Below are 27791 nucleotides of genomic sequence, written 5' to 3' on the forward strand. Positions count from 1 at the left end.
AGCTGCATCTGAAAATACTGTATGAATCCATCTTTGCTCTTAGTGACCATCCCTCACTGGAGTCAGTGGTGAGTACTGAGTCTTTCCTGATTGCTGTACCATAGTAAGGACCTATCACAGCACTATCATAGGCTTGAACCATGTCGTGGTCCATCTGGTGCAGGGCAACCACATGCCTTGTATGTCTTTGGGTTAACTGCAAAATATGTCTTCACTTAACACCTTTTTGTACAGGTGTGACAGTGAGTAGTGCTACCTTTGAAAAGGTAGTTGCTACATCAAGGAATTTGTCTGTGTACAAGAGGCAGGTATTGAGCTACATGGTGTCACCCCCCCCCCCAAGTGTAATAGAATTTCCTCATTTTACTGAGTGTATGAATCTATTTCACTTCCTATAGAGTTATACGCATTCTGTGGGTAAGGGCCCTTCCAGTGCATGTTGAAACTGTGTGCCACTCTCCTTACACTGTGTAATAACTTTGAGAGTTATGGCATTCTCGTTGAAGGCCATTCACACCCCAAGATCACTGGGTGAAGTACAAATTACAAAAACATGCATCTGGAGCGTTTCTCCCTCGGCCTTCGCTGAAAATTGGCTTCATTCCAAGTCAGACTTTCCCAGTTAACAAATGTTAATTAATTAATTAATTAATTAAAGTACAGGATGAAGTTGTTTCTAGTGATGACTCTGTGAAGAAATATTTCAAGATGTAGTTTAATATGACCTTGTGAAAGATGGAATGATTTTTTTCATAATGGTCTGACAAACATACTTACCATGCATTGTCTGTAGACTTTGTGACACTCCTGATATTGATGGCATATCTGATGATGAAACATGTGAGGGTGATGCGTACACAGATGTCATGCCAAATACATTTCAGCATATTGTAGTTAAAGCAGCTACACACTAACCTTCCACATTGTCTGACTGTGGTTGTTGCAGGAGTCAAAAAGTACTGGAGTCAGCGCATTCTCTAATGATACCAGCAGCATGTTCATCTGCATCCAAATCATTTCCCCTAATAGACAGAATGTACTCCTTGTTTGGAGTTAAAGGTCAGAGTGTGGAAAGACCATCACCAGTACTGCTATAGACAATTGCATTTTGCCTAGCTTTTGTCTTGGCATGTCCCAGCTTGTCATTGGATCCTTTCCTGCAATGTGTCAGGCTGGAGTTCCTTCCCCCTACTGCATTTTTGTCATCACAGCACTCTCCCATATTGGTGAGTACCAGGTCTAGTATATTTGAACCTCTGTTGGGTGTCTGCACTATTAGTGTTAATAAAGTCCAGGAATCATTGTGCGTGTGAGTATGATGCAGTCTATGTTTCTCAGTCTATAGAGAGGTAGTTAAAGTCTCCCATCAGTAGGGTATTTAATTTAACAGTGATGTCTACAGTAGGTCTAGGTATGAGCTATGGTATCCCAGGGACGGAGAGGGCGACTTATAGCTTGATAGGATATGGTAATAGACTTTGTCTACTGTAATTTGCATGTGGATAAATTTCAGGGCATTGTCCTGTTTAACCAACCAAGTGTTATGCTTGTTGTTAATAAAGACTGAGACTCCTCCTCCTTTTGTCCCTGTGTGTGCAGCTGATGGTCTAAATGTGTGGAAGGTAGTGAAAGCTTGCACTGCTGGAGTACTTTCTGTAGATTTAGACCATGTATCAGTAACAGCACAGATGAGAGCTTATAGGGTATGGAGTTTCTTTTTTAGGGTCCTACCATTGAGCAGTAACACCTTTAGGTTTCTTTGGCTTTATTTGCTATGCCGGTAGATTTGTCAATTTGGCATTGCCTAAAAAGGTCTCTAAGAGGGTGGATGAAGTTTTAGCCAATATTCAGAAGTCTAAGAGAGACAGTTGCAGAACATCCTTTTCAAAGCAATGTGGTTTGTTAACCATATCCCCCTATGCTGACAAATAATGAATATTGAATCTCCCTGAAAGACATCAGAAACTAAGCCAATTTTTTGACGCCAATCATCTTTTGTTTGTACTGTGGAATCATTCTCAGAGAAGGTAGAATGCTGCTGAATGCAAACTCATACCTGCCAAAGACACAATGTCTCTCTTCATATAGTCAAGGGAACTACATCTCAGCTCATTAATACTTACATGAACTATGACAGAATCATACTGGTACCTGTGGTATAGTGACTTGAGTGCTTGTGTAACTTGTTGGATCCTGGCTCCGGATAGGTTATCTTCATCTTGTTCAGTCTGGTGAGAAAAACATCTGTGTGTCAGAGAATGGAGTCCGCTATGAACAAGAGTCCTGAGTAATGTGCTGGCTTGCCCTATAGACTTTGTTCTTGGGGCTCCACTGAGTGTAGGCACATGTGAAGTGTTTGGGGTTGCTTTTGTTGAGCAGTTTATAGACTTCTGATAATAGATGTATAGATGTTGAGGTTTATAGTCTAATTAGGTCTTTGAGGTTTGGGAAGATTGCTTTTAAGTGCCTCAGCATATGTTGGTCAATGTGTATGGTGGACACTAATTGTGATGGATGTAGTGTATGTGTCCTTGATAACCTTGTCTGTATGTCAGCCTTTTGTCTCTGTTGAAATTGTGTACGTGCATCTCTCACATACTGTGTTTGTTTCTTTAAGGATTAAATGGTTGTCTGTGAAAATGAGACAATTGCTACATTGTCTCAGGATGCCCATATCTACCAAGCTGGCTATGGAGACATTTGGAAATTGTATATCCATGCTGTCCTGACCTGTATTATGGTGCGTTACTGTAGGTTGTGGACAGGGTTATACAGAAGTCTCCTTGGGTGGTCTCTGGGGTTTTGCACTAGACTAGGTTAGCTTGTGCTGAGATTTGATAGAGCTGTTTAATGTGCAAACTAACTGTTCTAAGCTTGTCTCTTCACAAGTGCTTTGCTTTAGCCACACTAAGTTACAGGTTTCAGTTCTAAGGATAGTTTTTATAGATAAAATTTACTTTATAAGCATTTGTGTCTGTACAGGGCACTGCTAACCTCTTGATGTAAAAACACCAAGAAAGGCTGTTAGCCAGAATTATGCTACTACAAAACAACTTAAACAAAGTATCTTGACAAGACAATGTCAATTAGGGGCCTTTAAAATGATTTAAAGGCAAAATTAACAAATAAAGCAAAATAAAAGGAGTAGTGCTCTAAACAGTTAACTGAAGTGGAAAACAAAATAAATCTATTATCTGCCAAAGATGGAGCAGGAAGTCAGGACCCCCTCAGATTGTGGTGAAGGTGCCAAGACATGGGAGCTCTGGGAAAATGAGGAGGAGACAATTTGTAGTAAGGTAGGTATACTCAAGTGCAATATTGGTTTGCTAGATGTGCACTTAGCATTATGGATATATGGAAAACAATGGATGGGAAAAGTACTTAAATAGGTTACACAACATGCAGTAGCAAGGAAAGATGGGGTGGACAGACTTTGGAATTCAGATTACTATAAAGGCAGAAGGCAGAGACACAATGTTTTAAAACCACAACAAGAAAAGGGCAGGAAGGTTGGAAAAAAATTCAAACTGGAGCTCTAGTTCAGAAACCTTTAGCTTAGTGTCTCAGTGGGGGGGCAGACTCAAAGAACAGGAAAAACAGTATCAAGGTATATGCAGCAATGAAAAGTATTGAGTTCACAATACTGCCTCTACTGCAATCCCACCACAGACTAAGGCACCAAGCAATGCAGAAATTTACCAGTAATGCTATAAAAAAATGACAAACTGAGGCTCAAATCTGGCAGTAGATCACAGTCCTGCCACAATTGTGAATAACGCTACAAGACTGAGGCCCCAGACTGAGTTGAAAGTATAAAAATCTACCTTATACATGTAATTCTACTTATGGAAGTAAAAGTGCAGTATAATGTATAAACGAGGCTAAAATCTTGCAGTGATACACAATCTTCCTACAACTGCAAATAATGCTACAAGAATAAGGTCCCAGAACAAACTAAAAAATGCAAAGTGATAACTTTTTTAGCAAAAACATGGACAAAAGCACAGAAGTACAAAATAATTTGCAAGCAATGGCTCATCTCCCAGGCCTCTGCTTTTAAATGTTTCATCTCCTAAGTCCCTGCTTGCACTTATCAAAGGTACCAGAACTTGTCAGAGATTTGGGATGCATGGCTAGGCTTAAAATGGCCCTAGTCATCATTTACTTAGTACACATCTATGAACCTGTGAACCTACATTTCACCAGATAGGTCAAGTGCAATCTAAAATTATCCCAGCCGAGTGGTGCCTAGCGGCATTTCTGCAGTTACCTCCTACTGCGCCTCTAGGTGTCAAATATCTACTGTTCATATTTGCATTAATAATTTCAAACCATGCTACATACAAGGCATCAGAATATTTTACCTTGAAGCATACATGATGGCAAACACAACTGTATTGATATTTGACCTCTGTCAATGAGTATTTGTCAGAACTGTAAGGTGCTAACTTCATTTTTTAAAGGCTCAAGTCACACCCACTGGCAGTTAAAAATACACACTCAAAAGATCTGCACTGAAGGGAATGAGTTAAGCAGAATTTAAATAAAAGCTTCTTCTCTTCCCTTTTGATGAAAGGTTGTCGTACATTTGTGGCTGATTTATAAAGATCTTATACAAATTAGCCTCAGCTATGCTGAGCTCTATGAATCACATTGCATTGCTCATGTGTAATTGTTCTGCTCTATGAATCACATCGCACTGCTTATGTATAATTGTTCTGCTCTATGAATCCCATCGCACTGCTCATGTGTAATTGTTCTGCTGTATGAATCACATCGCACTGCTCATGTACAATTGTTCTGCTCTGTGAATCACATTGCACTGCTCATGTGTAATTGTTCTGCTGTATGAATCACATCGTACTGCTCATGTGTAATTGTTCTGCTCTATGAATCACATCGCACTGCTCATGTGTAATTGTTCTGCTCTATGAATCACATCGCACTGCTTATGTATAATTGTTCTGCTCTATGAATCACATCACACCACACTGCTCATGTGTAATTGTTCTGCTGTATGAATCACATCGCATTGCTCATGTGCAATTGTTCTGCTCTATGAATCACATTGCACTGCTCATGTGTAATTGTTCTGCTCTATGAATCACATCGCACTGCTCATGTGTAATTGTTCTGCTCTATGAATCACATCGCACTGCTCATGTGTAATTGTTCTGCTCTATGAATCACATTGCACTGCTCATGTGTAATTGTTCTGCTCTATGAATCACATCGCACTGCTTATGTATAATTGTTCTGCTCTATGAATCCCATCGCACTGCTCATGTGTAATTGTTCTGCTGTATGAATCACATCGCACTGCTCATGTACAATTGTTCTGCTCTGTGAATCACATCGCACTGCTCATGTATAATTGTTCTGCTCTATGAATCACATCGCATTGCTCATGTGTAATTGTTCTGCTCTATGAATCACATCGCACTGCTCATGTGTAATTGCTCTTGTAGACATAATTGAATTTAGATTGCTGTGGGTGAGCTGCATTCTACTCATGCAGATGCTTGAGCACCAGTTGTATATCAGCTCAACTCCAACATGCTATACTTTGTGTATGGCATGTATGCATTCATAAGGTTGTCTGTGACCATCCCCCTCCCTCTCAAGCTGTTGTGATACCACAGAGTCATAGAATCATCAGAAATACAAGGTGACTGGACAATGTGGACATTTATGTCTTGCCAGTACCCACCTTTATAGACTTTACCTTGCTTCTTCAAGGAGAAGTAGGTCCGTCATGCTGGTGATGAATTTATAAAGACCCATCCAATAGTCTAACTCATTTTTAAAGGAGGAAAGTGTCTCAAATTGCTTGATCTGGAGTTGAAGTTTGTTCCAGAGAAAAGGGATTCACTGCATGGTGAATTTGTCTCTCCACCTTGGTTTATCTGCTCAAGCAAATTCAGATCTCTGGTCCTAGATTTCACTAGACTCTTTGATTTGCAGAGATGTAAGTGGTCTTAGACAGATGGATCTCAAAAGGTCCAAAAAGTAAGACACATCACTGTTAAGGAGCTTATAACAGAAATAATATAGGGACAGAGTCCCCAGCCTCCCCTAGTATCTTAGGTCTTTTAGGCCTGTGATCCTTTTTTGTTAGAAAGCTCTGGGGTCTCTCTCCAATTGTATAATCTATAAGATACATCCCAAGGGGGACACTGTATTCTATGTTGGCCCTGATAAGTGCAGCATACGGAGTGGTAAGGACTTCTTTGCATCTAGAGGAGATACCCCTGCAGTCAGCTGCATGAGATAGATGGATCTCCTAAACAGTATTACAACATGATCAAAGGAGAGGGAATTATCTACTGATGTTCCAGGGTCTCTCACAACATCTTCATTTTGGAGTGGGGTGTTGTCTATACTATAAGTGGAGTTGAAAGATTGTTTTTAAATTCAACGATATTGTACTTTTTAGCATGTAGTTTTACCCTTTTTCTTTGCACCATTTATTTACATGCATAAGTTTAAGTTGTAGCTTCTGTATTAAAAAATAGATTTGAACATGATACCTAATTTGCAATCATCCACACACTTTGTTAACCAGACACCCTGTTTTTTTTTCATTTGGAAATCAAGGAAGTATATGTTGAATAATAAAGGTCCTAGTATAGATTCCTGTGGGACTCCACTGGTTACCTCCATGCTCTCTGAGGATACACCAAACACCCTCACTGTGTGAGTAATGCCTGTCAGACAATTTGCTAATCAGCCAACTACATAGGGAGCAATTTAGAACACATTTAGTTTGTTAATTATGTTAGCCTGTGGTATGGTATCAAATGCTTTGGCAACATACCAGATGTCCTTATGCACATTGCACAGTTCCTACTGCAGAGAAGGGTATCATGTTTCACAGAAACATGGAAGTCAGACAAATATGGGGTCTGAATGGAGAGATGAAAAGGGTCCAAATGGAGAGATGATAAATCAGCAAGCAAAGGCGAGAAGTATTGCTGGAATTGAATTCATCCTCAAGCCTTGGTGAGTACCTTCACTAGGTGGATCCTATTTTTCACAAAATCTCACCAAGACATAGGTTCATAGGTTGGTACTAGGCTATCAGCCCTAGGGCCTATACAAGCCTAGCCATAACAATTCCCTGGCTATTTCTTCCCACGCTATTTACTTCCCTGGACCCCTGATATATAGACCATATTTATATGGCATATATCATGGGCAGAAGTAGGTTAAGAAATAAAAAGATAGCTGGGTGCACAAGACCCAGGATACAAATTCCTGCTAGGTGCACTGGTGCCAGGACTGGAAAAATGACAGTGTAAAATCCTCAAGACACAGAAATATTCCTACAATGAGGCTAGACTAGGCCCAGGGGGAGGATGGCCTCCCTGTTGTAGAAGGAAGTAGCAGTCCACAAAAATCACAAAAAAGAGCCATACAGACAGTAGAGTAGACTACTGAGGATAAGAAACAAATTTTGTATTGTTACTATTATTCAAGAAGTCCAGAATTTCCAGACAGAAGATATACAAAAAGATTAGGAGAACAATTAGAAGAAAGAAAAATACTTCCACAAGAAAAACTGCCAGAAGCTTCAAATGCAAATTTGTTTTCATTACAACAACAGATACATGAAAAATACTATATGGACCAAGAAACTTTGGGCCGTTTGGAAAAATAAGTCACTGAGGAGGTGCAAAAATATAAAGAACAAAATCTAGAGACTTTTGAATGGTATAAAAAGGAAATATGGACATTGGAAAGAAAGATCTGATATGGTGCAATATTTATGCAAAGGAGAAAGCCAAATTATTCAGCACAAAAAAAGGGAGCCCCAAAGATATTCGAAGAGGAATGCAGGGAAAGGCATCCAGATATGGACAAAGCATGATGGAACAATGAGTACAAAAGATATATGAAGAGAAATACAGGCAAAGGCATCCAGATATGGAAAATTTTACAATACAAAAAAATAAGAAAACAAAGAGGAAAAGTAGAAAACCGGATTAGTAATGGAGAAGTTAAAGAAATAGAAACCGAGGTTATGGATTACTTAACTGAGATAACATCAAAGCAGGATAGAGCAATGGACACACAAATTAAGGAGAAACCAATGGAGCAGGAAGCATCTGATCAGTTGCCATATAAAGATACTTTGGAGCCTTCCATAGGAAACCAGTACAGATGTTCAGTTGGAACTGGACAGCAAGGGAAAGATCATAAATAAGCTTACCAGCTTAAATATCAACCCCTATATCACAAGATGGGTTGCAAACTGGCTCAGAGATAGAACCCACATGGTCAGAATCGCAGGTGCCATGTCTGAATCCAAACCAGTTACAAGTGGCATCCCACAGGGCTCAGTTCTGGGACCTCTCTTGTTCGGTATATACTTCTCTGAGGTTCAGGCTAACACGGGGGGATTATGGCTGACAAAGTTCGCAGATGACTGCAAACTGGGGGCCATAATCGAATTTCCAGCTGACACAAGCATCCTCCAAAATGGTCTCACAGAGACAGATGCTTGGTGCCAGAGCCACAGCCTCAAGCTAAATGCTAAAATGTGCATAGTCATCCCCTTTGGGAAAAACAAGGTGCCCACAAATTACCACATAGGTGGTAATCCATTAAGTACGGAAGAAGTAATTAGAGATTTGGGGACCAACGTAGATAGTAATCTCTCCTTTGATAATCACATTGCCAAAGTGGTTAGAAAGACCTTCTATATAGCCCACCTTATCACGAAAGGGTTCGCATAATTGAATACAATGCCCCTTTTGGGATGTACCTTACCCGACACCTGCAGCAACTGGAGAGACCCCAAAAGTACCTCACCAAGAGGATGCACTCGACTAAAGAAACTCCAGCTCTACTCAGTTGCTTACCGCCTACTCAGAGGTGATCTATGCCTGACGTACAAAGCCATGTCAAACCCAGAATTAATGGACATGCTCCAACTCAAAAAATCCAAGTCCCTTAGAGCTACACGCTCCAGGGACCTAAACTTCAGCACAAAAATAAATAGGACATGCTGGAGGGACAGATTAATTTCCCAAAGGCTCCCTTCACTCTGGAATAGAATCCCAATTCATGTTAGACATAGCCCCTCACTGACCCTCTTCAAGCGAAATTTGGACGCGTGGATGGGAAATCGCAAATTCACCCCTGGGATCTCTCCTGTGTCCCTGCTAGACAGAGGCACAGTAAACTAATCTTAAAAGGGTACCTTCTGTGACCTACTTTACAGAGGCACAGTAGGCTAATCTAATAGGGAGGCGGAATCCAAATACACTCTGGCTAGGCTTATAAATGTCCTAGGGCAGATAGCCTAGTATCTACCTATGAACCTATGAACAGGCAACTGTGGCATCTCTGATGTAGTCAATCTTGTGGAGTGATAGGCCAGTGAGTTCCCATATGAAAGAGCAATGGATGACACAGGATGAAACTGAAGAGAATGTGACGCAGGAAGATGCTCTGGAACTTTTTATAGAATGCCCACAGTAAATGGAGAACAAAGAATGTGCCCTCAGTTTAGAAGAAAATGATCTAAGAGAAGAGTTACTTGATTTAATAGAGATGGTCAGACATATTAAGATCAATAAAAAAGAAATAGACTACAGAAGGTCAATAAAACCCCAAAAGTTAGAAGTTTGATAAAACAAATGAACAGAGTAATTAGGACTGTCCATAGAAATAAATGCAATATAACAGAAGTAAACAGGATATATTACTGTGCAGCTAAATTAATAATAGATAAAGTCTTACCACAAAACACGGGGTAGTAAGGTAAAGCAAGGGAAGAAATCAAATGCCATTATGGAAGAATAGAATAGAGAAAACTATAAAGCAATTAAGACAAGAAGTGTCACTATTGGAAGAGTATACAACAGGGAACAGATCAACAAAAATACTCAGAAAGTTAGATGTGATAAAATCAACACGCAATATTATAACACATTAGGATCTATCGTACACTATCACAAATAATAAACTAAAAATATCAGCACAGGCAGAAAAACTTAGAAGATATATAGATAAATATAAAGGAAAAGTACAAAATAATTTATTGATGACCTACAAAAGTTTTATAAAGAATTGGGAAACAAGACATAAGGAATAGAAACACCACTAAAAAAAGAAGAAATAGATAGATTTTCGAGAAGTATCTATGAAGATCCTGTGGAACATAACAAAGGTGCTAAATGGATAGAAGAAGTAAAAGAAAGAATAAGAAGTTTAAAGGTACAGGATATGAAATGGGATGAAGTAATGGTCAGAAAGATTTAAACAAAGTTAAGAAAAGCCTCTAAGTGGAAAACCCCAGGCCTAGATGCAGTACCTAACCTCTGGTTAAAAGTAAAACATCTTTACTTGAACATTTAGCCATGTGTGAGAACAATTTATATGTGCATCCTGAACAAATACCAGCCTGATTAACAACAGGAAAAACAATGCTTCTACTTAAGAGTGAACCTGCAAGATATCCCAACAATTATAGGCCAATAACTTGCCTTCCGATCACATATAAAGTATACACTGGAACTGATGCTGACAGAGTTTACAGTCATTTAAAAGAAAACTCAATCATGGCAATAGAACAAAAGGGAATAAAAGCAAGTCATATGGAACAAACGATCGTTTGTTGTTAAACATAGTCATAATGGAGAACTGCACAAAGGGAAGAATCTAAGTGTGGCATGGATAGACTACAAAACAGTATTTGACAGTATCCCACACTCATAGATAAAAGAGTGCTTAAATATAAGATACACTCTACACTGATTGATTACATTACAGCAACCATGAAACAGTGGAAACCACTTTGCAGTTAAGCCATGATAAAGGACAAATTATTATTCCAGGGATACAAATTCAAAGGGGGATATTCCAGGGTGACTCTCTGTCATTGCTGCTCTTTTGTCTTGCCCTTACCCCAGTTAATGGTCTACTTAACAGATTAGATCATGGCGACAATCTGGCTCCCAGAAAACAACAAAATGTAAAGACTCCTCATCTTCTTTTTGCAGATGATTTAAAATTATATAGTTCATCAGATGAAGAACTGAAAGCACAACTGAAAGTGGTCAAAACTTTTTCAGATGGTATAAGAATGTCATTTGGTCTTGATAAATGTGCAAAAGTAACCTTTAAAGCAGGAAAGACATCAGTTTGCAACATGAATGCGATACAAAAGAACTTGAGCAAGAGGGAGTGTATAAATATTTTAGACCTGATGAAGGATCAACAATAAAGCATGAACAAATGCAAATAAAATTTAGTAAGGAATATTTTAGAAGACTTAAATTAATATTGAAAACGGTGTTGACATCTAGGAATAAAGTCCAAGCTGTAGGACAGTTTGCTCTTCCTGTCCTAACTTACAGTTTTGGAGTGACTGAGGTTGGACAGGAAAACAAGAAGGACGATTTGTGCTCATCAAATGATTTATAAAAATCAATGCATACCAAGATTATATATTCTCCATTCTGAAGGAGGTATTGGCCCCCTTGATTACATGTATAGATCCATAATCGTGAGACTGCATACTTATTTGCTGACCTCACAAGATCCAAGCATATTGAAAGTTTTGAAACAAGAAGAGAATAAGTCTGAGATACCTTCTTTGCTTAGTTTAGCAGAAGCATATCAGCATCAAGCAGGAATGGAGATCAAACCAGAAGTAGATAAAAAATCAGGCAGTTTGTGAAGCTGCAGATCAGCAGCGAGCAGCTCAGCTCAGCACAGGGTCTCATAGAAATTCTCAAGAGATCTGCAGAGGTTCAAACCTGCTACTTCCTGTAGAAATTATAGGTTCATAAGGTCACATGAGGTTACTAGGCTAATGGCCCATGGGCCTTAACAAGACTAGCCATGTAATACCCTTGTTTTCTAGTTGACCATGGTTAGATGCTCATTGTTAGAGTGAATCAGTGATTAGCACCAACTCCCCCTGTCCAGGACATAGGTGCCACCCCCGGGGTGAATTTGTGGTTTTCCATCTAATTGTCAAAATTGCACTTTCTACATTATGAGGGCTTGTGTTCCTCATTTTGGAGATGAAAGGTTGAGAGCTATGCTTAAATAGGGTCATTCATGTGAAATTGGAGTTTATTCCAGAGCAGTGTCAATCTCTGGGAGACATATCTGTTTTTCAACATGTTCTCTTTATGTCACAGGCTAGGTTCAGATACCTGGTGTGAGTGACTTGTCCCATTTGATTTGCAGACATGCAGCATTTCCATCAGGGCAGGGTCAGAGATCACTGTAAAGGCCAGGCGCAGGTTGCCTCTCAACAGCTTGTAGGATTCAGAGTACAGAGACAGGACCTTCAGTCTTTCCGTGTAGGTCATGTTTTGGAGCCCCTCAATTTTCTTGGTTGGAAACCTCTGTGGTCTCTCCAGTTGTTGCAGGTGTCTGGTGAGATACATGCAAAAGGGAGCATTGACTCAATTAGCGGTCTAATGAGGGTCGAGTATAGAGGAGTTATAACATCCTTGGTCTTGGATGTGATGCCCATATTTATGAGATGCAGAACGTAGAAGGCTTTCATTACCACTGTGGAGACATGGTAATCAAAGTTTAAACTGCTGTCAACCTGTGTTCCCAAGTCTCTCACCACTGTGTTTGAGCTTAGAGGGTTGTTATCTATAATATAATTTGCAGGGGCCATTTCTTTGCCAAAGGGAGTAATGATGCACTTTTTGTGTTTAGATTTAGACAGTGATTCTGACACCAATCATTAGTCTCTGTTAGCCTCGTTTGTAATGTGTTCACAACATTGGGAGACTCAATGAGTGTACCTAGGTTGCAGTCATTTGTGAACTTGGTAAGCCACAGGCCATCTATTTTTGCCTGGACATCCGAGAAGTAAATTCCAAACAGTAGAGGGCCCAGCAGAAATCCCTGTGGTACACCACTGGTAACTGGTCTACTGGAGGAGGTGGAATCCCCAACTTTGACAGTATATATTCTGCCAGTGAGCCAGTTTGTTACCCATCTAGTGACGTATGGATTAATCGCAAGTTCTCCAAATCATTTGGGATTTTAATACCATCTCGGGATTGGACTCCATTCCTAAGTCAAAGTACAATTAAAGTTCATGAAATTGGTACTGTTTCAGTCCTTGATGTCAACCAGAAGTCTCTTTGCATCACCTGCAGTGTGCCCAGTAATGACTCCTTCTGTAATTTGCATGGAGTTTCATGTATTGGTAACATATCTAAATACAATTGTAGATTCTTTTTTATAAGACCTGTTGCTCCTACTACTATTGGAACTGTCTGGGTATCGTTCTTCCACATTGCTCTCATTTCTGCCTCCAAATCCTGATATTTTATGACTTTGTGTCTCTCTGTACACAAGACACTGTAGTCACTGGGTGTAGCGATCTCAGTGATCAATGCTACTTTTGTCTTCTTTTCATGCACTACTATATCTGGTTTTCTCGCATCTATCTTTTGTACTATTAGTAATGGGTGATCCCATGTGATATAGACCATCATTTTCTGATCTCCACCTGGGACAGTATCTCAATGATATCTGCGTGGGAGATTATGTCAAAGGCCTTGGCTAAGTCAAGATAGGCAGTATTTATTGCTTTGCCCTCACCGAGGGCTTTGGTGATATTGGAGGTTGCCTGTGTCCTTGCTGATAAGGTCTATGAAGATATTCCTTCCATGGCCTTGCGGATAAGGCCGGTTAGGCTTATGGGTCTATAGTTCCAAGGGTTGGTTGATAGACCTCGTTTGGGGATTACTGTTGCTGTTCAACAACCAACAAACAACTCTAAAAATAAAAAAACAACGTAGCCAGTAGATCCAAAAAATTTATTAAAAGAAGCTTATCACTCCTCTAGCGCCTCGGACATAAAGCCTTTGATAGAGTTAAAAAAATGTTCCCACAATGCATACTTTTATACCAGTCAACAGTAATTAACACAGCTGAACACAATTACAATAACAATTTCCAGCTCAATTCCTTATTAAGACCTTTAGGGAACAATGTTCCAAATGTTTAAATAAAAACTGCTTCCTTATACAGTAGCCTACTTTTTAAAAACATAACTGGGGAAACGTTCACCCTCTCTAAAATACTGCTGCTTAAACCACTATTATTACCATAATGACGTATCAAAATGCACTGCCAAAGGACTTTCTATCTTCTTGTTTTTAATGTCTCTTAGATGTTTTTGAAACCTAATTCTGAAACTCTGTTTAATTTCACCCACATAAAACAAAGTTGCATTTGCATTTTAATACATAAAGAACTCCTTCTGTATCACAACTAAAAACATCACATGAATTGAACACCTTATTGTTTATAAAATGAAAAGTTGGTAGATGAAATTTGCAAACTGAACATTGTCCACATGGTCTCAGCCCAAAATTAGGAAGTTGTACACCCCAGGGCTGTATAGGTGGTAAAAACTGAGCACGTACAAGCATATCTGTAACATGTCTGCCTCTCTTAAAATAAACGGTCTTTGAGGCAGATGTTCATAGAGATTTGTATCTTGTAATAAAAAATTCCAATAGTACATAATAGTATCCACCACCTTTCCAGCAAATAAATTATACATCGTCACAAAAAGCACTTTTTGAGCTAATTCATTCCCCTCATACTTTATTTTTTAAACAATCTACTATCATTTCTATCGGGTACTAAAGTAACATAATGTTGATTTAAAGGATTAATAGCTGCCTGAATAGAGAGCACTTTATATCCCCTTTGTTTGAGCATCTTACAAGTTTTAATTAACTCTTGAGTAAGATTATCTTTGTCATTACACAACCTACTAATGCATAACAACTCATTAGAGGGAAAAGCTCTAATTAAATGGGGGGGGGCGGTAACAGCTTCTACCATCCATATAATGGTTAATATTATCATATTTCCTATGAATTCCAGTCTTAATTAACCCTCCATTGTCACCCCTTAATTCCACATCCAAAAAATCATTTTCTCCACATCGTAGCCCATCAAAGGCTAAACTGAACCTATTCATGTGAAGTTTGCTAATAAAAGACTCTACCAAAGTCCACCCTCCTTCACATAAGGAAACTAAATCATCTATAAAGTGATACTACTTTATGATATGTTGATGAAAAAAATCATCATTTTCAAATCTCCACCTGGGAGAGTTTCTCAATGATACCTGAGTGAGAGATTGTGTCAAAGACCTTGGCTAAGTCAAGGTAGGCAGTATTGACTGCTTTGCCCTCACCCTGGGCTTTGGTGGCATTCTTGAAGAAGTCCATCAGATTTAATAAGCATGGCCTGCTTTTAATGAGGCCAAACAGGGTAGGGTCAAGAGTTTGGAGGTCGGCTATGTCCTTGTGGATAAGGTCCATGAGGATTCCTTCCATGGCCTTGGCTGGTTAGGCTTATGGATCTATAGTTCCAAGGGTCGGTTGATGTACGCCTTTTGTGTAAGGGGTTACTGTTGTTGTTCTCCAGTCTGCAGGAACAAAGCCAGTGCTCAGACTGTGGTTGAAGAGACTGCCAAGTGGTTCTACTAGGTCTTGTTTTAGATGTTTAGTAAGCAGCCCAGGATGTTATCTGGTCCCAAGGAGTCTGTGTTTTTGGCCTTGGAGAGGGCAGATATTACCTGTTCTTTGGAGATGCTAGGTAGTGGACTGGTGACAGGGATGTTTTGGGTGTGTCTGGTGGGGACAGGGGGGTGAAATTTGTGCCAAATCTGTTCCCCAGCATGTTGGCAATTTCTTTGGATTCAGTGTAAGTAGTACAATCCATAGTCAGTTTGGCACATAGCTGAACATTCCCTTTAAGATTATGGACAAAGCTAAAGAAAGCCTTCTGATTGACTTTAGCTAGAGATGCTAATGTAGCCTCGTAATTTGATTTAGTGGACTTTACAAGATATCTGATTTGCTTGTATAAGCTGTGGAGGGTATTATTCCTTTGGTGAGTAAGTTTTCACTTGTTCTTGGTTAACAGTTTCTTTCTTTTGTAATATAACCTGTTTATACTTGCGGTCCACCAGGGTGTCATTTTTATTTGGGAGGACCTAGTTCTGATCCTGACAAGTACAGCTGAGTCTATGCAGTTGTTTAAATGTCTATACAGGATATTTGTGTACTCCTGTGCACAGGAGTCGTTGTTGGCTGTGTTAGCAGGGGGTTGAAAGTTTTTATACCCTCACTTAGTAGGCTAAAGTTTGCTTTGGAGAAATGTTTCAGTTTGTTTGCTCCTGTGGGGGTGTCCAATCTGATCTTTACTTCAAATGAGACAGATTTATGGTCTGACCTCATTAGAAAGGGCAACACACGGGGATTAATGCAGTGACTACCCACATTGGTGACTACAAGGTCCAGGATATTTGAACCCTTTGTAGGGGTGCAGACTAGCTGTTCCAGACCATTTAAATTAACAAAGTCCAGGACCCTCAGAGTGATCACATTTCTGCTCATGTATGTTGTCCAGTCTATGGAAGGATAGTTGAAATCTCCCATGATCAAAGTGTTTGGCTGTATAGGGAGTGATTCCAGCAAGTCCAGGAAGTCGGTGTGATTCTCTTGGCTCATGGTGGGGGACCTATAGCTAGCAATGATGTGGTACGGTGTTTTACCTATATTTAATTGTACCTGGAGTAGCTCTAGAGAGTTGTACTATTTAATCAGTCTCGAGGTGTATTTGGATTTAATGGAGATGGATATACCTCCACCTTTGTTTATTTCACACTTGCTTTGGGGTCTGAATGGAAGGCATTGTAACCTTGTATGGTTGGATTCTCTCTGTGGCTTTGAACCAAGTCTCAGTGGCTGCACAAATGTCAGCATCTTCCAAGATGAGGAGTGCTTCCAGGGAGTGCAGTTTTCTGTTGAGGCTCCCAGCATTAAGCAGCATAACCTTGAGTTTGTCTGGAGTGGATTTCTTCATGTTGAGAATTTTTTTGTTTTGAAATTGTCTGAATAAGGCACTATGAGAAAGGCAAGCATCTTTGCCAGTATCCGAAAGCCTAGTGGAGACAGGTGAAGACCATCTCTGGCAAAGCCGCATGGTCTGTCGGTCATGTCTTCCCAGACTGACAAATACCAGTTCCCCTTGAACTGACACCAGAAGCTAAGCCAATTGTTTTTTTTTTTTTAATTTTAATTATTTAACATTTGTTTACCAGGAAAGTACAACTTGGAATGAAGCCAATTTTCAGCAGAGGCCCAAGGAGAAACACTCCAGATGCATGTCTTTGTAATGTGAGAAGAAACTGGAGTACCCAGAGGAAACCCACATGAATGCAGGGAGGGCATGCAGACTCTGCACAGAAGACACCCCAACCAAGAATCAAACTGGAGAGCCTCTTGCTGTGAGGCAACAATGCTACAGCTGCACCACTGCACCATTGAAGTCAATAATTTTTTGTCTGAATTGTGGCATCATCCTGGGTGAAAGTAAACTGCTACTTAGTGCTACGGACATACCTGTCCGTGGCACAATAATCTGAGAGTTCAGTCATGTCTCTCTTTATATAATCCAGAGAGGTACTTCTCAAGTCAGTCACTCTAACATATACTATGACAGAGTCATAACGGTAATTGTTAGGCTTGCCACCCCTCCGTTTTTTTTCCGGACTATCAATCAAATCAATTCTCCGCAGTCCGAGTCCGAAACACAACACACTCGGTATTCTGTCAAAAAAAACAACAGACTCATCGAGTTTACTGATTTACTATGCTTTTTTACAGAAAGCATAGTAAATCGGCGCAAAAAAAGCAGCAGCAGGAAAAGAAAAGAAGGGCGCCCTGGATGCTGTATGCTGTCTCCCCCCCAAAAAAAGCGGTATGTTGTGGGGAGAGGGGGGGGGGGTTGGGCTGGGGGCTACGCTGCTAGGTTTTGGCTTTGTCTTCGGTTTAGTCGTGGCAACCCTAGTAATTGTTGAGTGACTTGATTGCATGAGTGCATGGATCGTGCTATCCCAAACAGAACCAAAATGCTATCCTCAAAAAAAATGAAGCCAATCTGGTGGTCCCCTGCCATAAACAAACTCTACAACAGAAGGAAGAAACTGTTGCAAAAGAGAGTAAAATCCCATGAGTGGAGGAGTTTCCTGGTCAGCCTCAGTAAGAAGCTGAAGTCCCTTATACGATCCTCCAAAGGTAGCTACGTAAACAAAATCAGCACTGATTCTAGGGACAACCACAAAGTATTCTATAGCTATGTCAAGAATCTCAATGGCAACACCCAGATCTGCTCTGAGTTACAGCACAACGGCATGAAAATTACAGAACCAACTGATATTGCCAATGTCCTGACAGATAGGTTCACTGTTAACTTTACCCCCCTCTCACCTCCTAAAGGGCCCATATCTATACAGGAAGAATGCAGAGTCCCTGTAATCATAACTGTGCAGGTAAAAGCTGCACTCTCTAAAGCCAAAAACACAGCATCCATGAGACCGGACAACATCCCAGGCTGCGTTTAAATTTCAGAACAAACTGGCTCCCCACATAAGCACCATGTTCAATCATAGTCTCGCATCAGGCTTTGTGCCCACTGAATGGCACACAGCAACACCTATCCCATGCCACAAAGGGGGAGCCACCACTGATCCCGGGAACTATAGCCCTATTAGCCTGGTGAGCCTGGTCTGTAAGGCCATGGAAGGTATCATTATGGAACTCATAAACAAAGACATTGGTAACCTCCAAACTCTGGACCCCACCCATTTCGGGTTTGTGAAAGGCAGATCATGCCTCCTGAACCTGATTGACTTCTTTGAGGTAGTCACCAAAGCTGTAGACAAGGGTAAGGTGGTTCACACAGCCTATGTTGACCTCGCCAAGGCTTTCGACACCATCCCCCATTCTGGAATTATAGTTAAACTCACTAAGCTAGGTATAAATCCCTACATTACAAGATAGATTGCCAATTGGCTCACTGACAGAACCCACACTGTAAAAGTTGCAGACTTCAAATATGACTTCAAACCAGTTACAAGTGGAGTACCACAGGGTTCAGTCCTGGGATCTCTCCTGTTTTGTATCTACTTCTCTGAAGTATAGGTTAACACAGAAGGCCTTTGGCTAACAAAGTTCTCAGATGACTGCAAACTAGGAGCCATATCTGAGTCCCCAAATGATGTGGACAACCTACAGAAGGGCTTCACTGAGACAGATGCCTGGTGTCAGAGCCATGGCCTCAAGCCCAATGCCAAAAAGTGCATTGTCATCCTCTTTGGTAAAAACTCTGTACCAATGAACTACCACATAGGTGGCAGTCTACTTAATGCTGAATGTGTGATAAGAGACCTTGGGACCCAGGTGGACAGTAGTCTCTCCTTTGATAATCACATCACCACAGTAGCCAGGAAATCCTTCTACGTGGCACACCTCATCACAAAAGGGTTCTCATCTAGGAAAAAAGAGGTCATTGCTCCCCTCTACTCGACACTCATTAGACCCATTATAGAGTACAACGCCCCTTTTGGAATATACCTCACAAGACATCTGCAGCAGCTGGAAAGGCCACAGAAGTACCTCACAAAGAGAATTACTGGCCTCAAACAGATGCCCTACACTGACAGTCTCAAAAAACTCCAGCTCTACTCCATAGCATATCGCCTACTCCGAGGTGATCTCTGCCTAACATATAAAGCTATGTCAAACCCAAAGTTGTTGGACATGCTACACCTAAAGAAATCCCAGTCCCTCCGAGATACATGCTCTAGGGCGTCTATATCATATTATCGTATGATGTAAATAGCGAATGCTATTTCATTGTACCGATAATATCAAAACAACAAAATATCGAACAAACGGAACAGCAAATGTTTTCCCAGGATGATTACAGAGCAGGAGAATTTTGAGGAAGAATGTGGGTTATTAAAAACAATGTTTTTAAAAAGAGGCTACCCTAGGGAACTACTGGAAGAACTTATAGATGAAGTTGACTTTAAACGGCAGCAAGGTAGGTTCAAACCCATACTGATGGACCACCGGAACGAAACAGTCCCTACTACCACTAACCTGAACTTACAGGCTGGGGTAGAAAAAAGCCCTCTGACACTGACAGAAGCTAAACCACCAGGTGTTCACTACCAATTAAGCTTCACTTTTACTTTCAACATTGAAGCTCAAGCTATTAGGAACATTTTGTTCAAAACCTGGGAACTCCTAACTAGTGACAGGGAACTATTAGAAAAAATAGGTGACTACTCAGTCCTAACTTACAGGAAAGGACAGAACCTAAATTCACTGATAGAGAACAACAGAACTAGAGGTAAAAAATTCCCAGGAACATACAAATGTGAAGCATGCAGCCAATGTAAACACATAGACACTTGCATTAAATTCACAATAAGAGGCAGACACTACTAAACTAAGGAGAAGTACAACTGTAACTCAAAATTGATAGTTTACCTAGCACAGTGTCATAGTTGCCCAGCATATTATGTCAGCAAGATGGACCATGGATTTAGAGATAGGGTGTACGAGCACACTTACTATATTAGTAAAGGTAAACAAGACAGCCCCCTTGCTAGACATTGTAGGGGCTATTCAGGCCATGGTTTTCAACTTAGAGTGACTGACTCAATTAAGACTGACCTTTGAGGGGGCCCCTACTCGCTACTGTTAGAAGAACTAGAATTGTTGTGGCAACTAAGGCTGAACTCACATCACCTGCCTGGACTTAATGAGGCCTGTTCAATAGCACCCGTACTGAAACTTAGGAATCTTAGGAGATGAAATTTACTCTTAGGATGACCTATGAAGCTTAATTATGTTCACTGTATATTATGTCAACTTTAGACGTACCAGGGTAGTATGGACCAACAATTAGTATGAAATACAACAATGGCATTCACATTGTTGTGATGAATTGTCTTAGGTGTGATGGGAGAATGGACCAGAGAATAACTCTTCTTAGATTTTTAACATGGACTTGTGACATGGATTTGTTAGGCATTAAATGTTGAATGACTCTGTGTAGATAAGTGCCTACAGTAAAGGAACATATCACTCCAAACATAGGGAGGGTAGATCTGTTTTTTAGTGTAATATATGACTATTATCAATTGTAAATTGTAAAGTATTAAATAGAGGCATCGGCATATAATGAAAGTTTATTCATTAGATATGACTAGGTTTAATGTGTTGCTAGTACATTATTATATCTACACACTTATTCTCATAGGTTGAATAGTGTATTAATTAATTTTGTGTTTTAAAGTGAACTAAATGAGAAGTTTTTACTATGCACATATTGTAGCATGCAAGTTTACATATTTTAGCCAACTTTTTTACTGGAACTGGCTGTTGTTTTTTATGCTGTACACCTTTTAGAAGCACTAATTAGGGTGCTAAGGATGTGACTATTTAAATGTGAAATGTTTGAATGTAACTTGTCTGAAGAAGTTTAGTCTATGTACTAAACGAAAAGCGCTTTACAGGTTAAAATAAATTGCATTTGGTTGGATTCGCCTAGTACTCGCCTTTTGTTTTTGTTTTATTTCTTGTCACCACAATAAACAGGACACGCTGAAGGGGTAGATTCCTGTCCCAGAGACTTCCCATACTCTGGAACAAGCTACCCATCTATGTCAAGCAAAGTTCCTCATTAGCACTCTTCAAGAAAAATCTTGATAAGTGGATGGGAAATAGGAAATACACCCCAGGGATCACTTTTGTGGCTCTACTTGACAGGGGCACAGAAAAATAACTTTCTTGGGTGGCATAAGCCAGGGAACCTTGTTGGCTAGGCTTACTTAGGCCCTTGGGCCGATAGCCTAGTACCTACCTATGAACCTATTCGATGGATCCTGGCACCTGACAGGCAGCTAACTGTGACTTTCTCCTTGTCCAGCCTGGTAAGGGGGACATCTGCGTGTCTTAGAATGGAATCACCTGGGGCTAGGACATTAGGTGTTGAGGTGTTTTGCCTTAGAGGCTTATTTGTTGAGACACTTGTATGTGCATTACTATGTGAAGTGGAGTCTGCTCATGTTCCAGTATGTGGGATCTGTTTGTGCTTGTGAGGTCTCTGGTCCTTTGGTAGATTTCTAATGAGTACCTCCTCATAAGTGGGTCTAAGTGACTTGACCTCGTCTTGTGTGAGAGGAGAGGTGTGTGTGCTGACAATTTGCTTGATGTCTTGTTTATTGTTACATAAGAAGATTGATTCCAGCTTCTTGGCATAGTTACATCTCTCATGTAATGTATTTGTTTTCTTTAGGAGCAAGTGGTTTTTAGTATACATGAGATAATTACTACATTGCCCTAGCATGCCCATGCCAATCAGGTTAGCTAGTGAAATGTTGGGAAAGTGGCTGTCCATTGTAGCAGATTAAACCATAAGTACTAGATGGGGAGTGGGCAAGTTGGATTAGCTTTTGTTCTAGGACTAATATGAGTAACTAAACAAGGGGGTTTATTCTGTTGCGGATTAGGGGTGCAGGAGTGTGGTGATGCTGCTCAGTGTGCAGCTGAGTTGCCTGCAGTACAGCAAGGAAGCTTAGGATGGTTCAACCGACAAATGTCTAGGGTAAAAAAAATTGTTTCTAGGAATTTGCTACTACACAGGGCACCACTTACCCTCACTGTGTGATGTGCAGCTACATGTAAATGCACGGCTTATATATAGGCAAATTAAACAGTTTTAAACTAGTCTACCAATTGGAAATCACACAATGATTCTTCCTCCAGCAATCCCCAGCTCAGACTGGGCTATATCCACACTCTTCTGCCATAAGGGTGCAGGGGATCCCTACTTAATGTAAAATGGCTGGATTTGAGTTCAAGCATGTAAAAAGCAGGCTAGATTCTGCAAGTCTGGATCAAGTCTATGCTATCTAAGCAATATTACAGTGTAAAACAAGTGCAGATAAGAAAACAGGCACAGACAGAAAAAAACAGTCAAAAGGCACCAATTAATACAGTAAAATAGTAAAATGCAGTAGATCAGTCGATTTCTGCCACAAGGGTGGAGAAAAACACCTTCTTAACGTAGAGTAGCTGGTTTGGAGACCAAGTGTAACAAGACCACACAAACTGTCTACAACAGCCATACATCTAACAGATACAATGTAATACCGTGCAATTACCTACAGCAGTGGACAGTACAGTTTTTTTTGAAACTGATGAAGTACAGTCACAGTATATGAGAAGTTCAAAAAATATGTAGTGCTCTTTTGTGTTTCCCAACTCAGACAGACTAGGCAAACACCTACTGTCACCAGATGAACAGTCCTAGTTTTTACAGTAAAGGAGTGTCTGGAGTGAAATGCTGCCACAAACAAACTTAGAAGATAGGAAATGCTAGCACAAACAAACTTAAAGGTACGGGTACAGGACTGTACTTTAAACAGCTTATAAATATGTGATTATTCAATAAAAGTACTTTGCTTTGTAGAAATAAGCCAAGAGCCACTCAATTGCAAAGAATTTATAAAGGCACTAAAAACAAGATAAGCTGATTAATAATCCCTTCAGCCAATAAAACTGCAAACAGAAATCTCAAATATTTCACCAACCTAAACAGACCAGGCCATCTCCCAGTGCACTAGATGGAAAGTCCACTGACCTCTTGATGTAAAAACACATGCTTGCTAGCGTGTAAAAATACACTTCTTTGTCCAACAGCTACATAGATAATGAATTCAGATTAAGTAAATCAGTAGGACAGACAATGAGAGGCAAAATGCACTTTTTCAATACAAGCAAAATAAAAGGCAAATAATTCAGTACATCAACAGTAGTGTAGAAAAGGAGGAGCTTTTAAGCTCAATTTACATTAGGGGTGGAGAGCTCAAAATAATCAGGTTTAAAAAGCAAATCAACAAAGGGGAGGGAGGGTTGGAAACACAAGCAGGAAATCCCCAGCAGTGCTTTAGTTTCTGTAAGCTTGAAATCTTTTCAGAAAAAGACAAAGGCCTAGAAATTCACTGTGTGTTTAAGTATCACTCAAGAGACAATTAACCGATGGAAAAAAATGTGAAATACGCAGCCTAGATATTTTAAGTCTGTCTCCCACTTAGAACAAAAACACCAGGCCAATCAGATTTCTTAAAACAGAAAACAAAATGGAGGTGATAAAACAGAAAATAGCTCTATCACAGACAATGTTTTCTATTCATTTCATAACACTTCAGATGTGTAAAACTATTGAAAGTGATTCACTGCAGGACTAAGAAGTTCTGAAGCCAGCATCTCTTGTTCGTGTTTTGCTCATTTTCATATTTGTAGATCACTGTGGAATAATGAATATGACCCTTAGTGTTAAGGTTTTAGGTTCTGATGAGTCTGGACGTTATACAGGAGACGTGGTGGCATATATTTTAAAATGTGAATAAAATGTTGCTCTTGTAAGGATTAAGATTGGGAGGGTGGCCTAATGGTTAAGATGTTTGCCTTACAAACACAAGGTGCAGGGTTTGAGTCTCACAAGGGGCAATTGGCTAGGCTTAAAATGGCTTGCAAGGGCAGTTAGCTTAGTACTAATCTATGAACCTATAAGATGACATTAAAGAATATTTAATTGCACATGGCTACAGGTAAAACCTCAAGAAATGGAAGAGGGAGGATAAGAGAAGAGCTGGATCACTTATCTCAACTCTTATTCCATATCAGATCTGCTTTTGGGTCAGCTTGTTGTGATTAAGACAGATTTTTCTTTAGATTACTATTAACATGCCCTCCTTAGGATATCGCTGGGCAGATGTTTCCTTTGGGGAAAAACCTTCCACATATTATTTTTATTGTTTAAACTTACTTTCCTGGTTTGGAAAATATTTTTAAGCTTGGAATATGTTTTTTTTTTATTGACCTGGGTATCGTTGGCTGTTGGGTGACCGGAGTTAGGGGCTTATCCCGAGACTAGTGGTCAACTGTTAAACTCAAGCAAACTTTTTTTCCTGCCCACCATCCTCCTGAAATTTAAGGAACCTCAACAACTGAACCCATACCCTACACTACCAAGAGACCGACTTACTAAGAGAATTTAAAGTGGTCAACTGTTAAACTCAAGCAAACTTTTTTCCTGCCCACCATCCTCCTGAAATTTAAGGAACCTCAACAACTGAACCCATACCCTACACTACCAAGAGAGACCGACTTACTAAGAGAATTTAAAGTGGTCAACTGTTAAACTCAAGCAAACTTTTTTCCTGCCCACCATCCTCCTGAAATTTAAGGAACCTCAACAACTGAACCCATACCCTACACTACCAAGAGAGACCGACTTACTAAGAGAATTTAAGTATGCTAAGTTACCTTGTTTGACCAGACTTACTCTATTTTTGTATCTCAGGTTAAGCATCCCTCCTGAATTACCAGCAGCCTACATATTTTTCCCACCCACCATATATACCTCAATTTAAATTCCTATCCCAATCTACCTCAACTATCTCTGTTTGCTAGCACATCACACTCTATCCTCTTTTTCCCTTTTTGTGCTTAGCCCCCTGCTCTGGTGTCTGTCCCTGCAAAAATACAACTGGCCACTAGGTGGCAACCTTATTCTTTTTCCTGCTGCTACTTCTCTCTTCCCACTCTTATGCTTATCTTCTGCCCCCCTAAACCTTTCATATCTGTCCTTTAACTGAAACTTTTTTTTCCAGAACTGCTTTTTAGCCTAGCCTCTCTTACCTTACCTCGATTCTTCTGACTCTAGCTTTTCTACTTACTTTATTTCAATACACTAGCTGACTATCTAATACACCTTCTCTAACCTACTGACTTACCTGTTAGTTCTTCCCTTGCACTGATTGTTTCCTGCTGAACTCCACTCTCTTGTGTCTTACTCTAGGGCTTTTTCATTTCCCCCTCTCAGCTTGCTTATACTAAGCTGCTTCATATTGTCATTATACCTCCTCCTATTGTTACTTATCTCACTATTATCTACAACGCTCTTTAGTCTTGTCTACCTCAGAACTTTCACCCTATATCATACTCATATATCAGACCCACACTTCTACCTCTTATCCCCTCCTTTATTACATACTCTTTACCACTATACTGTAAAGAGCAACTTACTTACACGCAAGCTCCTCCCTATGGCTTACCTCCTTTCCCTCCTCCACGTCTACTTTTAACCTATAAATATAACCCCCTGCCCATTGACGCCATCTTTCTTTCCCTGGGTATCGTTGGCTGTTGGGTGACCGGAGTTAGGGGCTTATCCTGAGACTGTGAGTGTTTGTTTGTAATTTGAATTATATTTTCAATTGCTCTGCTTTGTGCCGGTTTTAAAGTTGTATCACAACTGACTGTCTTGATATCAATGTGTACTGAATGTATTTCTAAATGTCTTCCCTCTCAATTGGCTGATGTTTAATAGACTCCTGTGAATGCTAGGTCTAGCTTTTTTTTTCCACTTGTCATACGATAGTTTTTGTCTTTAGAGTAGGTGCGTGTTAGAAACGCTGTAAACTTACTGAAACTGTTTAGCGTCCATACCGGGGCTTGGATGAATAAGCGTTAACTACTTTCTCTGATAAGGGTTATTTGTAGCGTCGCAAAGTCCCTTATATAATTATAAAATAGGTTTCATTGTGTTCTTTGCTAGAACTCTGTATCCACTGTGTAAACGTTGAGTTCTATCTGAAACCTCTAAATTTTTATCTTGATACACCAGTCCTTTAGTTTTGTGTTAACAGTGTAGCGTGCACGTGGGTTTGCAAACCCTCTGCATCACTATATCTCCGCAAGAGTGTCGGGCTACTCAAGTGCTCACCCCAGCCTAAATTACTGCTGTAATTATTTAGCGTCGATAGTGGGTCCCTACTATGTTTATTAGCAGCTGCCAATTATGAATATTTTACTCTACTGAGTCTAAAGTATTATCTATATCCCAGAATTTACTTGGAATATCTACCTGATACTTCTGTAAGGTACCTGTAACACATTGCCTTGCGCGTCTTTCTAGAATCCCACCTGGATTCCTAGCTCTCTCTATTTGTAAACTAAATCCGCAAAGCATTCCACCAATGTAGCCTTAATCTAATACTGCAAATTTTACTTTACAGACAAATACTTTAAAGTCTGTTTCTTGGTTCATGTAGCGTGACCGCGGGGCTTAAAATACTCCTTGCATCATTGAATTAAGTGAGTGGGGCTGCTTAATCGCCAAGCCTCAAAGGACAATTTGTGTCGTTTTACTGTACTATAGTGGCTAGATTTTATGGAATCCCTAATCTGGTTTTTGGCCCGTGCAGCGTGAGCGCGAGGGCTTGCAATTTCTTTATGCAACATTGGATAAGTCAGTCGGGCTGTTTAACCGCTGAGCCCATAACTAAATAATAGAGTCGTTTTACTAAAGAAGTTGTTTTACCAAGACATTACTTGTCGATGGGAGATGCTTGATTTAACTAACGGCCATCTATTATTGTTTCTCACAATCACATTGTGCATCTTTGTGTGTACCCTAAACTGGACTGTAAAATACTGTTACAAATTGTTTAGCCATGCAAAATGAAAGACCTGTATTTCTAAATATTGTATATTCTAGATAGGTTGTTTTTTCCTAGATAGGTTGTTTTTTCCTTTTTCTTCTCCATTGTATAAATGTTTTTTTTTACCTTGAATTCAGCGCTAATGGTATTGATGAATGCTGATGCACTGTAACTTATTTTGCTTCCTATACTTAGCTCTAACTCACTCACTATATCTCTCCCTTCTTACCTTATAACAGAGTGGTCAACTGTTAAACTCAAGCAAACTTTTTTCCTGCCCACCATCCTCCTGAAATTTAAGGAACCTCAACAACTGAACCCATACCCTACACTACCAAGAGAGACCGACTTACTAAGAGAATTTAAGTATGCTAAGTTACCTTGTTTGACCAGACTTACTCTATTT

This window comes from Protopterus annectens, chromosome 3.part0, assembly GCF_019279795.1.
Source record: "Protopterus annectens isolate FY-2018-M chromosome 3.part0, PAN1.0, whole genome shotgun sequence".
Lineage (NCBI taxonomy): Eukaryota > Metazoa > Chordata > Ceratodontiformes > Protopteridae > Protopterus > Protopterus annectens.